The following is a 13,832-nucleotide window of genomic DNA, read 5'->3' as shown; positions in this document are numbered from 1 at the left end:
AGAAGTTGCCCTAATAACATTTAATGCATGTGAAAGCATATATTAAACTTCTTTTTGAAAGTATATATATTTATTTTAAGCCAAGAATGGCACAGTATAGTTAAGTTTATTGTCATCTGATTGCACAAGTACACCCCAACAAAGAAGAGTTCTCCGGATCTCAGTGCAAAATACACAAACATACAGTCAGATGTTACACACATGGAGACAAACAATACATTTGCAGGGCAAGTATTCATATATACAATAAATGATTGTCGTTTTGTGAATATGAGAATTCAGATGCTTAAGTATGAAAAATTCCTTTGGTCATTCATCATTCTCATTGCCCGAGGGAAGAAGTTGTTCCTCATCCTGGTGGGGCTAGCTTTGATACTCCTATATGTCTGCCCTGGCAGGAAAAGCTGAAAGATACTGTATGCAGGGTAGAAGGGGTTCTCAATGATTTTGTGCACCCTGTTCAGACAACAATCCCAGTAGATCACATTAAAGGAAGGGAGGAAGACTCCAGTGAGCACTCTGCTATTCTCATGGTCTTATGGATTGACCTCCAATTCTCTGCAGCAATCATGCCACACTGTGATGGAGCCAGCCAGGATGTTCTCGATAGCACTCCTGCAGAAGGCAGATGTAATGGTGGCCATTAGCCTTGCCCGCTTCAGTCTTCTCAGGATGTTCAGTTGCTATTGCACCTTTCTGACATATTGTGTGTCCAAAATAGGTTAATAGTTAAGAGAACTCCAAGGAATTTACTGCTCTCCACTCTTTCATTACAGAGTTGTTGATGTGTAGTGGAGAGTGGTCATTCCTGGGGGGGGGGGGGGCGTGGCAAGATGGCGTAAGGAATAGACGTGCCTTCCAGTCCTCTCCTGACTCTTTGTTATTGTTTTGTCTATAAGTGCCCGTTAAAACTTTTAAAAAAGTTTATAAATAGTTAGAGGTTTTGAATTAGCTCCTAATGGTACAATTGTTAAAAAAAAGTAAAAAAAACCGGCAACAGATCGCTAAGAAACTGTATTTCCCGAAGTTATCTGAGCCTACCTGTTTACAAGAAGCCAGGACTCAGCGTGGAATGGATCCAGGAGAAGAAGTGCAAGACTCGGCAACGGAGCTCCACTCTTTACAGGTAGGGCTCTTTAAAGATGGCGCCCGGCAGCCTTTGGAACAAAGGGCTAGCCAGACGCGTGTATTTCAATCAACGCCCACTATGAGCGCTGTCACTGAACTTTTGACAGTTGGAACAGCTGGGACGCCGCCAGCTGAAGACCCGACATTAAAGAGATGTCCACCGATCGATGTAGCGATGGCGCTGCGAAATGCATCACCAGTTATGAAGGCTTCAATAGATTTTGATGTAACGAAGGGTCTTGATACAATATGGGTTAAGGATAACCCTGACTATCAGTCTTCTTATATTACTGAGGAGGTTGTGGTAGGGGTTTCTACACGTAGTCATACTGCAAGAAAAACAGTTAAACTAAGGGAAGGAAAAGAAGACCCTTTGGTTATTCAGAAACAGCAGGACCCTATTGTACCTGAATATATTCCAGTTGATATGCTTATTAAGAATCTTGAATTTAAGTTATCTTCTTCAATAAAAGAGATAGGTAAATCTTTAGTTCAAGTTAACACTAAGCTTAATACCTTGGTGGATATTAATACTCAACAGATGGTCAATTATGGAGCTTTTAAGCTCCATAAAAGTGAAAAACTTGATGTTTGTGACCAAGGTATAGTCGAGGTACAAGATCAATTGCAAGACGTAAATAAAACAATTGAAATTTTACAAATTCAGAATAAAAATTTAGCGAAAAATGTTGACTATTTGGAGAATCAGTCTAGACAGAACAACGTAAAAATTGTTGGTTTGCCAGAAGATATAGAAGGACCAGATCCAAGAAAATTTTTTACCGAATGGATTCCACAAGTGTTAGGACAAGATAAGTTCCCGGAGGGCTTAATATTGGAATGTGCTCATAGAGCTTTGAGAAGAAAGCCTTTTTCAGGACAGAATCCAAGACCTGTTCTGGTTCGTTGTTTAAACTGTTATGATAGAGAGACAATTTTACATGTGGCTATTAGAAATGCACAACAAAATAGATCTCCTTTGATGGTTCAGAATAATCGTGTTTTTTTTATCCGGATTTAAGTCAAGAAGTTATTTCTCAACAACGTGAATTTAATTCTGTGAAAGAAGTGCTATGGAAAAAAGGATATAAAGCAACATTTAGATACCCTGTAGTATTGAAGATTTTTCAAGATGGATATCAACCAAAATTTTTTGATAACCCTAAGGAAGCTATGGACTTTGCTCAATCGTTACCAATTACGCAATTTCAGGAACGACGTAGTCCTCCACGGTCTCCAAAGAGAGTGGAGATGCAAGATGGGAGTCGAATTTCAAGAAGAAATGGAAGCAATGGTGGTCGGAGTGACAAAGTTGATTAAAAAAAATTTTCTGAGAAGATTTTAGATAATGATGATGGTTTAATGTGAAATGGGAGTTGGGAGAGGGAGCTGGGTGGGCATTATTTTCCAGAAGTTGTCAGCTACGTGTGAGTTATCTCACACCCAATATTTTGTGGGAGTTACCCCATTGTGGGGTTAAGACAGGAGGAGGTAGTTGTAACCTCTTACCTGTTTTTTTTTAACTAATTTTTGGATTTAGGAGTGAAGTTTTTTTTAATTATTTCTTTTTAAAGAAAAATTAATTTCTTTTTTTTTCTTGTAGTTTTAAGAGGGGATAAGGGGAGGGGTTTTTCCCCCTCTTTTCTTGTTTTTTCTTTTTTTTCTTTCTTTTTTTTGTTTGTTTGCATTGTTGTAAGAAATGTCTAAGTTAAAGTTCACTTGTCTTAATGATCAGGGTTTAAATAATCATATTAAGCGTAAGAAAGTACTTGCTTACTTAAAAAAATTAAAAGTTGATGTGGCTTTTTTACAGGAAACTCATTTAACAGATAAGGAACATTTGAAACTTAAACGTGAATGGGTTGGACAAGTTTTTTATTCCTCATTTAATTCAAAGGTGAAAGGAGTGGCAATTTTGGTGCACAAGAATCTACCATTTCAGTTACAGAATGAAGAAAAAAATGGTTATTAAAATTGAATTGTACAATTTTTAATGAGGCGTGGACTTTGCTTCACGTTTATGCTCCAAATGTTGAGGATACAGCTTATGTTGTGGATATGTCTTTATTACTTGGACAAGCAAATTCTAATATGATGATTGGGGGAGATTTAAATGTGATATTGGAGCCTTTATTGGACAAGTATCCAAGAGTAATTAAGAAATCTAAGATGGCAGTACAAGTGACTAATATGATGACAGATTTGAATTTAGTTGATATTTGGCGGAGATTTAATCCTGCAGAGAAAGATTTTTCTTTTTATTCCTCACGCCATAATTCTTTTTCAAGAATTGATTATTTTTTAATTTCAACACATTTGCAGGATAAGGTTATATCCGTGGATTATAAGGCTAGGTTGGTTTCAGATCATTCGTTACTACTATTAGAATACCAGAGTTCACAAGATGTTCAGAGAACTTCAAGATGGAGATTTAATACTATGCTATTACAAAAACCAGAGTTTATTAGTTATTTAAAAAAAACAATTTGAGGTTTTTATTAGTAATAATATTAATTCTGTTTCAAGTCAGTTTGTTTTATGGGATGCAATGAAAGCTTTTTTACGAGGTCAAATTATTAGTTATGCTTCGAAAGTAAAGAAAGAGAGACTTAGAGAGATTGAAGATTTAGAGAAAAAAATAACTGTTATTGAAAAAGGATTTCAAAAAAATGCTACCGAAATGCAAAATAATCAGTTAACTAATTTAGAATTTAAATATAATGAATTACAAACATATCGGTTTGAATGTTTCATGAATCGAACTAAACATAAGTTTTATGAATGGGGTGAGAAAGCTCATAAAGTTCTATCATGGCAGTTAAAAAAGGAACAATTATCTAGGGTTATACAAGCAATTAGAAAGAAATCGGGTATTACTTTTAGACAAAATGAAATTAATGAGGAATTTTGTAATTTTTATAAAAAATTATATACTTCTGAATGTAAAGATGTAACTGAAGATGCAATAGATTCTTTTTTGAAAAATATTAAATTGCCACAACTGAATCAAGAAGATAGACAAGAGTTGGATAAATCTTTTACAGAAAATGAAATTGAAATGGCGATAAGAGATATGCCAAATGGAAAGGCACCTGGTGAAGATGGGTTTTCTATAGAATTTTATAAAACTTTTTATGTTGATATATCTTTTATTTATAAGGATGTAATACAGCAAATTTATAAAACTTGTCAACTACCTGAATCTTGTTCTAATGCAATAATTACAGTTATACCAAAAAAAGATAAAGATCCTTTACAGATTTCTTCTTATCGACCAATATCGTTGCTAAATGTAGATTATAAAATTGTGGCTTAAGTTATGGCTAATAGATTAGCTCAATATTTACCTAAAATAATACATGAAGACCAAACAGGATTTATAAAAAATAGATATGTACCTGATAATATTTTGCATTTAATTACTTTGATAAATAAATCTAAATCTCAAATGAATTATCCAATAGTGGTTTCATTAGATGCAGAAAAGGCTTTTGATAGAGTGAAATGGAAGTTTTTATTTAAAGTACTTGAGAAGTTTTGCTTTGGTTCCTCGTTTATTGGATTGATAAAGGCTTTATATAATAGTCCGAAGGCTAGAGTTGCTACCATTGGGCAGATTTCAGAATCTTTTGATTTAACAAGGTCTACTAGGCAAGGATGTCCATTGTCACCGGCTTTATTTGCTATAGTTATTGAACCTTTGGCACAATTAATACATCAAAATGAAAATGTTAAGGGTATGAGAGTTTTGAATGAGGAATATAAGATTAATTTATTTGCTGATGATGTCTTATTATACTTGGTGGATCCTGATATTTCTTTAACAGCAATTCAAGAATCTTTAGCAAATTATGGTCAATTATCGGGTTATAAGGTAAATTGGGCCAAAAGTGAAATTTTGTCAATTTGTAAAGATGATTATTCAAGATATAAAAATATTACAAATTTGAAGTGGACTAAACAAATTAAATATTTAGGAATTAATGTTAATACAGAATATCAAGATTTATATTCAATTAATTATCTTTCTTTAATAAAAAAGATTAAATTAGATTTGATTAGGTGGAAGGATTTACCTTTAGGTTTATTAGGGAGGATTAATACTATAAAAATGAATATTTTTCCTCGGAAACAATATTTATTTCAATCAATTACTTATTTTTTTTTTAAAGTTTTTTTAAGGATTTATATAAAGCAGTTAGAGAATTCTTATGGAAGGGAAAATTTCCGAGGGTAGCAATGAGAAAGTTGATGTGGGATTTTCAATTTGGAGGTTTAAGATTACCAAATTTTCAATATTATTATGAGGCAGCTCAATTTAAATTTCTTAGTGCTCTAATAAATATGGAGGATTCGTCTAGTTGGGCAAAGATAGAAATGGCAGTCATTTTAGAAAAATTTCCACATGAATTTTTGTTTCGAGGGAATAAAAATTTATTACGAACTTATGATGTACCAATATTGAAACATTTAATGAATTTATGGATGAGTAAACTTAATAAATTGGGGCTTAAAATAAGTGGTCTGGGCGATTGCCATTATATAATAATCAAGTTGTTCCTTTTACAGTCTCCAATATCATTTTAAAACAATGGGAAAGGAAAGGAATAAAAAATTTATCAGATTGTTTTTTCAAAGGATGTTTTTGTTCTTTTGAGGAACTACAAAGGAAATTTGGTATTAGTGGAAACTCTGTATTTGTGCATTATCAGTTAAGATCATTTGTAAAACAGATATGTGGTCGGCATATGATTCTATTGCCTGAAACTAGTTTTGAGATATATGTGCTTTCAATACCAAAAAAGGGGTGTATATCTGATTTATATTGTATTTTACAAGAAAATGAAAGTAAGAAAGATTGGGATAAAGATAAATTGAAATGGGAAAAAGATTTAGGTTCTACAATAGCTGAAGAAGCCTGGATGGAAATTTGTCAAAATAGTATTCGGAAATTGATTAATGCTAGATTAGCGATGATTAATTATGATTTTATACATCAATTATATTTAACACCAGAGAAATTTAAAAAAATTGGTCTTAGTAAGTTAGATTGTTGTTTTCGCTGTGATCAGATGGCTAATACTTTTTTACATACTGTTTGGTTTTGTGACCGATTACAACAGTTTTGGAAAGGTATTCAATCTATATTTAATAGTTTATATAATATCTATGTTGTATTAGATCCTGATATATTTTTATTAGGGAATATGCAATCATTAATTGACTTAGGATTAAATGATCATCAAATTTCTTTTATCTATTTAGCCTTAGCGGTGGCCAAGAAATGTATAGTGCTTACTTGGAAAGATAGAAATATATTAACTTTGGATAGGTGGTGCTTAGAGATGAAATCCTGTTCAATTATGGAAAAGATATCTTTCTCAATTCAAGATAAGATGTCTTTTTATAAGCTGAAGTGGACTCCATTTGTTAAGTACACGCAATTAAGTTTGACTTAAATATGTTTTTAAGTGTGATAATTTAGATTTGATGATTCTTTTTTTTTCATTATTATTTTTCTTGTAGGTGAGTGTTTTTTTTATATATATATATATAATTTTATTAATTTTACTAACTCTTCACTCTTTATTTTGGGGGAACGGTGGTTTTTTTTAAATATAGATTTTATTTTTTTTCTTAGTGGTCGTATTGGGGGGGTTAGTTGGATTTAAATTAGGTTACTAATGTTGTATTGTAATCTTATTATTTTATTTTTTATCTTTTCTTTAAATGTAATTTTTCTTTTTATTCTTGTGATAAAATCTTTAAATAAAGTTTAAAAAAAAGAGAGTGGTCATTCCTGGTCCTCCTGAAGTCCACTATTATCTCCTTCATCTTATCCACTTTGAGATTCAGGTTATTACGTATCAGATTTTCCACTGTTGTTGATGATGAGGCCCTCTGCTTTTGTGTCATCTACAAACTGGATGAAGTTAGATCAGGTGATCAAGTCTTGGGTTAGTAGCGTGAACAGGAATGGGCTGAGTACGCAGCCCTGTGATCAACAATGCTCAGTTTGATGGTGCATTATGTTCTACTACCAACCCAGACAGACTGTGGTCTTTGCATTAGGAAGTCTAGAATCCAGTTAGAGAGGGCTGTTGAGTCCCAGCAAGGATAACTTCTCCTCCAGACTATATTAAGCACTGAGCTTGTCAATGAACAGCAGCCTGGTGTATGAGCCTTGTTCTCCACATGGGTCAGGACAGATTGAAGGTACAAGGCTATAGCATCAACAGTGGAACTTGAAATTGAAATGGAAGTAGATCAGTGTCTCTGCGAAATGTTCTTTAATGCATTTAATAACCAGATGCTTGAAGCACTTCGTAATGGTGGAGGTCAGTGCCACTGAGCAGTAATCATTGAGCCCTGTTACTGTCACCCTTTTGGGTACCGGGATGATTGTGGCTGTCTTGAATCCTATGGGAACAATGAACTGCTGTGTTGAAGATGTCTGTGAAGAACTCCGTCAATTGTTCTGCACAGTCCTTCAGTACCTGTCTGGTCCTATCGCTTTGCATGGGTTCGCCTTGAATAGGGTTCTCCTCACCTCAACCGCCACCATGCAAGGGGCCCATACAATGGGGGACATGGAGCTTTCTTCAGCATCATCCTGTTCTTCTCATCAAATTGTGCACAGAAGATATCCAGTCTGTCTCGAAGGGAGGCTTCGTAGTCTTTAACTTGCAAGATTGACTTGATCTGCAATAGTCTTGATCCCTTGCCACATGCGCCTCGTGTCGTTGGTGTCACACAGCTGTCTGTGGATCTTCTGTGCTACAACCATTTTGCCTTGTGGATTTCATGGGAAAGTTCCGCTTTGGCTGATTCTCGTGCCATCCTAACTCCTATTCTGAAGGCAGCATCACGAGCTCTGAGAAGGACCTGGTCCCTTGCACCCAACCATGGTTTCTGGTAAGGCCTGATTGTGAAACATTTGATCTCAGTGACGTCCTCGATGCACGTGATGATGTAGCCAGTCACTGAGCTCATCCACTCCTCTATGTTTACATGATCATTGTAGGTGACCACCTCCCTGAAACAGCTCCAGTCCGTGGTATCAGAACAGTCTTGCACGATGCTGTGCCAACCCAACCGTGTCACATCTTTACCTCCCCACAAACTTACCTAATTTGCTTTCCCAGAAGTCTGTATGTCAGGGTTAGTAGGATGGATATGTGATCCAAGTAACCAAAGTGGGGGAGAGGTGCAGCCTTGTATGCAGCAGGGATGTTGGTGTACACCGGTCCAGGGTGTTCTCTTGTCTGGTGGAAAAATCAACATGGTGTTGAAACCATTTTATGACCATTTGCAGGTTGGCATGTCACCATCAGCAATCATGGCACCGTCAGGGTGTGACATTTGAGCTTTGCAGATGCCACTATAAATCTCCTTCATGCCTTCACCCTCACTGGCTGGTGGCAAAACATAGGTACTTCATCACTGCTAAGCAGAAGGACTTCACAGCAGAGATATTTGTGCACCAGTTCTCACTGATGTAGCTAAGTACATGAGAAATAACAACTGGAGCAAGTTGTCGATGTGATGTTTCTTTTATTATAATAAAGAATTTATTTTAAAAAGCAACTATACTTTTGTTTTAGCTAAAGAACTCCCCCCCGGGCCATGTGGAGACATCATCTTGAATCTAACTCAACCTGCAATAAACTAGACTTTAATTCACTCTAGGAGGATCACTGGCACCATCACTGCACCCCTTTCCTTGAGAGGTTTAATCGAACAACAAGACACACTAATACTATATTCATTTCAATTTAAAGTTCAATATAAACGTAAATACATCAGCAGGACTTCAGTCTGTCAGGAGCTTTGATAACACGTGCAGATCTTCTTAACACAGATGCTTGTGTCAGCTCTGCTGGTCCACAACTGTCAAGCACTGGTGGTGTTCCCTCTTTTGCTGTGCAGGCTGGATCCTCTGCATTTGTCTGTTGCTGCAGTGAGCTTTTCTTTTAGTGGTGCTGGAATCCACATGCATTATTGGCTGTGTGTCCTTTAACTGTATCTTATAGGTGAATGGAATCTCTTGGTGCCTGCCACATTGACCATGGCCAGTGGGCTGATATCGCCTGCAACCGTGCATCTTGGCGTCTCACAGTTCGGCAGGCAGCAACCTCTTTTGAAGAAGACCGCAGAGCCCACCTCACTGACAAAAGACAAAGGAGGAAAAACCCAACACCCAACCAACCAATTTTCCCTTGCAACCGCTGCAACTGTGCTTGCCTATCCCGCATCGGACTTGTTAGTCACCAACGAGCCTGCAGCAGACGTGGACATACCCCTCCATAAATCTTGGTCCGCAAAGCCAAGCCAAAGAAGAAGAGAATAGGAGAATGGTAGAACTCCAATTTCCAGATATTTCCCTTAATGATATCTGGAAATTGATCCAGTATTTCCACTACACTGTTCTGTGGTCTGGTTCTGTTAATGTGATACACCTTCTTGACTAGGCTTAAGTTTTCACATGTTTTGTCCCTCAACAGTGATTCATGTCCATCTGGGACTACTGAGAATCTGAAGTGGTGCTCTTTATCTTTAATTTTTACCTTGAGTTAACATGTACCCTTCGTGTCGATGCTCTAGCCATTGTAGGCTTTGATTTCCACAAGATTTGCATGGATGTATGGCTTTATCTGATTTCCTCTCACAGATCAAATTGACCTTTGGCCCCATGTCCAGCTTGAAATGAATATTTGTTCCATTTGTATGCAATGACACCGTTTACTTATCTTGCTCGACTCTGTTCACGCTTGGCTGTTCAATGACTGTTGGTTTAAAATTTTTCTGCACCACCATGCCAACGAAGAGTGCAGTACTGAGATCAATTTTTTCTACAGTGTTTACAGTTTCACTTCTGTTTAGTTTCCCTTTGGAAAAACATTGCTTTACATAGTGATTCTGCCCTTTGCACTTATTACAGATATTTCCATAGGTGTGGTATTGGTTTGGTGCATGTTGAGTGTCACATCGTTTACAAATGAATGTCTCTCCTTTTTGTTGTTTCCTACATCTCATTTTTTGTTTATTTGTGTGTCCCAACACTGTGGCTACAGCTATGCCTTCGTTTTCTCTAGCTTTTGAACTTTCACCAAACTTTAATGCTATATCACTGGCATGGTATATCTTCACAGCTCCAACTAAGGTAAGCTCTGTCTCTCGTAACTACCTCTCTCTCACTTTCTTAACAATAATTCCAAACACAATTTGATCATAAATCATTGAATCTTGCTTTTAATTTCAAGTCCGCTAAAAAAGTATCAAAGCTCTCTCCCTGCAGCTGCATGCACGAGCGAAACATATACCTCTAAAAGGTTTCATTTTCCTTTGGTGAACAGTGTTCATCAAACATCTTGATAACCTTGTCGAACTTGCCGTCGTCTTCTTCCTCAGCAAAAACAAATGTTTTGAAAACCTCTATTGCAGTGGTTCTCAACCTTTTTCTTTCCACTCACATAACACTTTAAGTATTCCCTATGCCATAGGTGCTCTATGATTAGTAAGGGATTGCTTAGGGTGGTATGTGGGTGGAAAGAAAAAGTTTGAAAAGTACTGTTTTAATCATACCTCATTGACTTGTTATGTACACGGTTTCATGACTCCAAAGGAAATGGACCAATAACAACTTTTTTTAAGCAAAATATTTCAGTAACATTTGGGTCCAGAGCAGTGATTGTCAACCTTCCCTTCCCACTCACATACCACCTTAAACAATCCTTTACTAATCACAGAGCACCAATGGCATAGGGATTACTTAAAATGGTATGTGAATGGAAAGAAAAGATTGAGAACCACTGCTCTAATGCTTGAGCTCCTGCCACATTAAGTAACAGTGCAATATTCTGTGCATCCGAATTGCTATCGAGTTCAATGGCTTGCAGGTACAGCACAAGTCTTTGTTTGAACAATTTCCACTCATGGTCGACATTTCCAGCCCAATTTACAGCATTAGGATACTTTACACTTCCCATTTCTCTGCTGCTATCAACTGATTCTCATTCTGCACACTTCATGTGATGTTTCTTTTATTGAAATAAAAACTTGGGTTCTTTTAAAATAACTATATTCTATTAGCTAAAGAATTCCTGACTGTGTGGAGGCATCCATCATGAATCCAACCCAAGCTGCCACAAACTAGTCTCTGACTCTTCCAGTGGTCAGGAGGACCACGAGCACTCTATCATTACTCAAGATCATACCTCATCTTCTTTTGCACTATGGTCCTGCATGGCCAACAAATTTATTGATTCCCTTTGGTGTCCAACACCCTATTCTATCTTTCTTTTGAACAAACACAATAACTGACCCTTCTTTGTACTGCAGGGTAGAGAACGCTGCATCTTATTCTGAAACTATGCCCCATGGTCTCAAACTCTTTAAACAGGGGGAAATATCTTGCCAGAATCTTACTAGTCAAGCTCTCTAACAATTTAATAACTTTGAAGAAGATTTCTCTCATTCTTCTAACCACCAAATAATATCCACTTAATTGAAATCAAAAAGTCAATTTAATATTAATGTCAAATGTAAAGGCTTAACTTAAACATCAGTTGCCATTGCGAGCTACGAAGTAAAGGCAATAATCTTATTCACTAGTGTAGAAAGCTCTGCAGCAGGAAATACTGAATAACCTGTTTCAATTTGCAGATTTCTTTAATCATCCAGTTTATTATTTTTAAAAGCTAACCACATTTCCTCATTGCTGAAAAATGTGCATAACATTAATCTCAATCATGAACACTAGTTAGGTCTAAGTAATGCTGACACATGAACCTTGAGTACAAATGTGCATATGTTTATCAGCAACAAATATTTTTTGCAGAAAACGCATGATTATCAGTACACCCTTAGACACACAACTTCCAGAATTATTTCGCATGACACAAAACCACGAAAAAAATAGGAGAAATATCAGACCCCCTCAAGCCTGCCCCCCACCACTCAATATGCATATAACTCATCTACCCAGGACACAACATCTCTTCTAATTTTTCTGAGCCTTCTTTTTCCAGATATTTCAAAGAATTATCTAACTACTTTTAATATTTACAATGCTCTGGCTTCAAAAACCTTGGTTATTTATATGCCACTTATACATTTCAGTCACCGTCCCTTTTATATTTTAACCTCCAATTAGACAACTCATTAATTTCCAGCATTTGTCAGTAAACGGTTTCTGATGTGTGATAATGCAGAAACATTCTTTCATTAATAAGGACCAGTAGAGAATAATCCCTAAATGGTCTCTCTGATGCCTTGTGAAACACTGAAGTCTGCAGATGCTGTCATTATAATAAAAGCACACAGTAAATTCTGGAGAAACTCAACTGATCTCTCAGTGTACATGGGAAGTAAAGGTATATTAGTGTGTTTTGAGGCAGAAAAGCAGGCAGGTGTTTGAATAAAGACTGGGAGAGAAAATGGGAAAAATGGGAGGGAGAGGAGTGCAGACTAACAAACAAATAGTGTTAATTAGATATGATAAGAGGAAAGGTGGGAATTGACTGGCTCTGTGAAAGGAGGCAGAGGGAAAAGGGAAGAGAGGGAGAAAAAAAAAACAAACTAGAGGAAAGGAGACAGGGGATGAAATTTTAATGGAAGCTGGTAAATTCGATGATAATGTCATCAATTTGGAGCCTGCCCAGTCAGAAGATGAGGTATTGTTCCTCCAATTTGTGGGTCCTTTCTGCCTGGCAGTGCATCAGACTATGGACAGACATGTTAGCAGGGAATGGGGTGTGGAATTGAAATGGGTGGCAGATAGTGCCGCTGAATGAAGTAATCTCCCAGTCTGCACACAGTCTCTCTGAAGTAGAAGAGACCACAACGGGAGCACTGGATGCAGTAGGTGACCCCTGCAGATTCACAAGTGAAGTGTGGCTTCATTTGGAAGGACTAATTGGGGCCCAAAATGGTGGTGAGGGATGAGGTGTGGGTGGAAGTGTAGCATTTCTTGCAAGCATAGGGGTAGGTACCAAGGGGGAAGGGAGGAATGGACAAGGGAGTTACAGAGGGAGTGGTCCTTGTGGAAGGTGGCCAGGGGAGGAGTGGGGAATATGTGCCTGGATCATGTCACAGGTGGTGGAAATGGCAGAGGAAGATATGTTGGACACAGAGACCGGTGGGTTGAAGACAAAGGGAATCCTGTCCTTGTTGCGTGTATGGGCAGTGGGAGCCAAGGTAGATATGTAGGTATTAGAGGATATACAGGTGAGGGTCGAGTTGATTGTGGTATAGTGAAAAGCACATTGTTTGAAGGAGGAGGACATCTCTGATGATCTAGCATGAAAGACATTGTCCTGGGAACAGATATGACAGAGACAGAGAAATTAATAGAAAAGAATGGAATCCTTACAGGGGACAGAGTGTGAAGAAGAATAATCAAGATAGCTGTAGGAGTTGGTGGGTTTGTAGAAGATGTCAAAAGTTTGTCTCCCAAGATGGAGACAGAAAGATAGAGGAAAGGGAGAGTGTTGCTGGAGATGGACCAAGTGAATGTGAGGTAAAGGTGGAAGTTGGCAGCAAAGTGGATAAAATCAACGAGCTCATCATGGGTACACGAGGCAGCACCAAAGTAGTCATCGATGTAGCAGAGGAAGAGTTGAGAGACCTTGCCTGTAAAGGCAATGAATTGCCATATATAAAAAAAATTATCAGAATACACACCATATCCTGGTTAAAGAACT

General features: G+C 37.2%; 1 long non-coding RNA gene across 2 annotated transcripts in view; it reads left to right on the top strand.

The window, feature by feature from the left end:
- LOC138752364 (uncharacterized) overlaps positions 1–13,832 on the top strand; it is a 98,007-nt gene that overhangs the window by 55,062 nt on the left and 29,113 nt on the right. The gene's annotated exons all lie outside the window — the stretch shown is intronic.

Source organism: Narcine bancroftii, chromosome 2, assembly GCF_036971445.1.
Source record: "Narcine bancroftii isolate sNarBan1 chromosome 2, sNarBan1.hap1, whole genome shotgun sequence".
In the NCBI taxonomy this organism is placed as follows: Eukaryota; Metazoa; Chordata; class Chondrichthyes; order Torpediniformes; family Narcinidae; genus Narcine; species Narcine bancroftii.
Note: the sequence above shows the minus strand (reverse complement) of the source record. Positions and strands in the feature narration are given on the sequence as shown.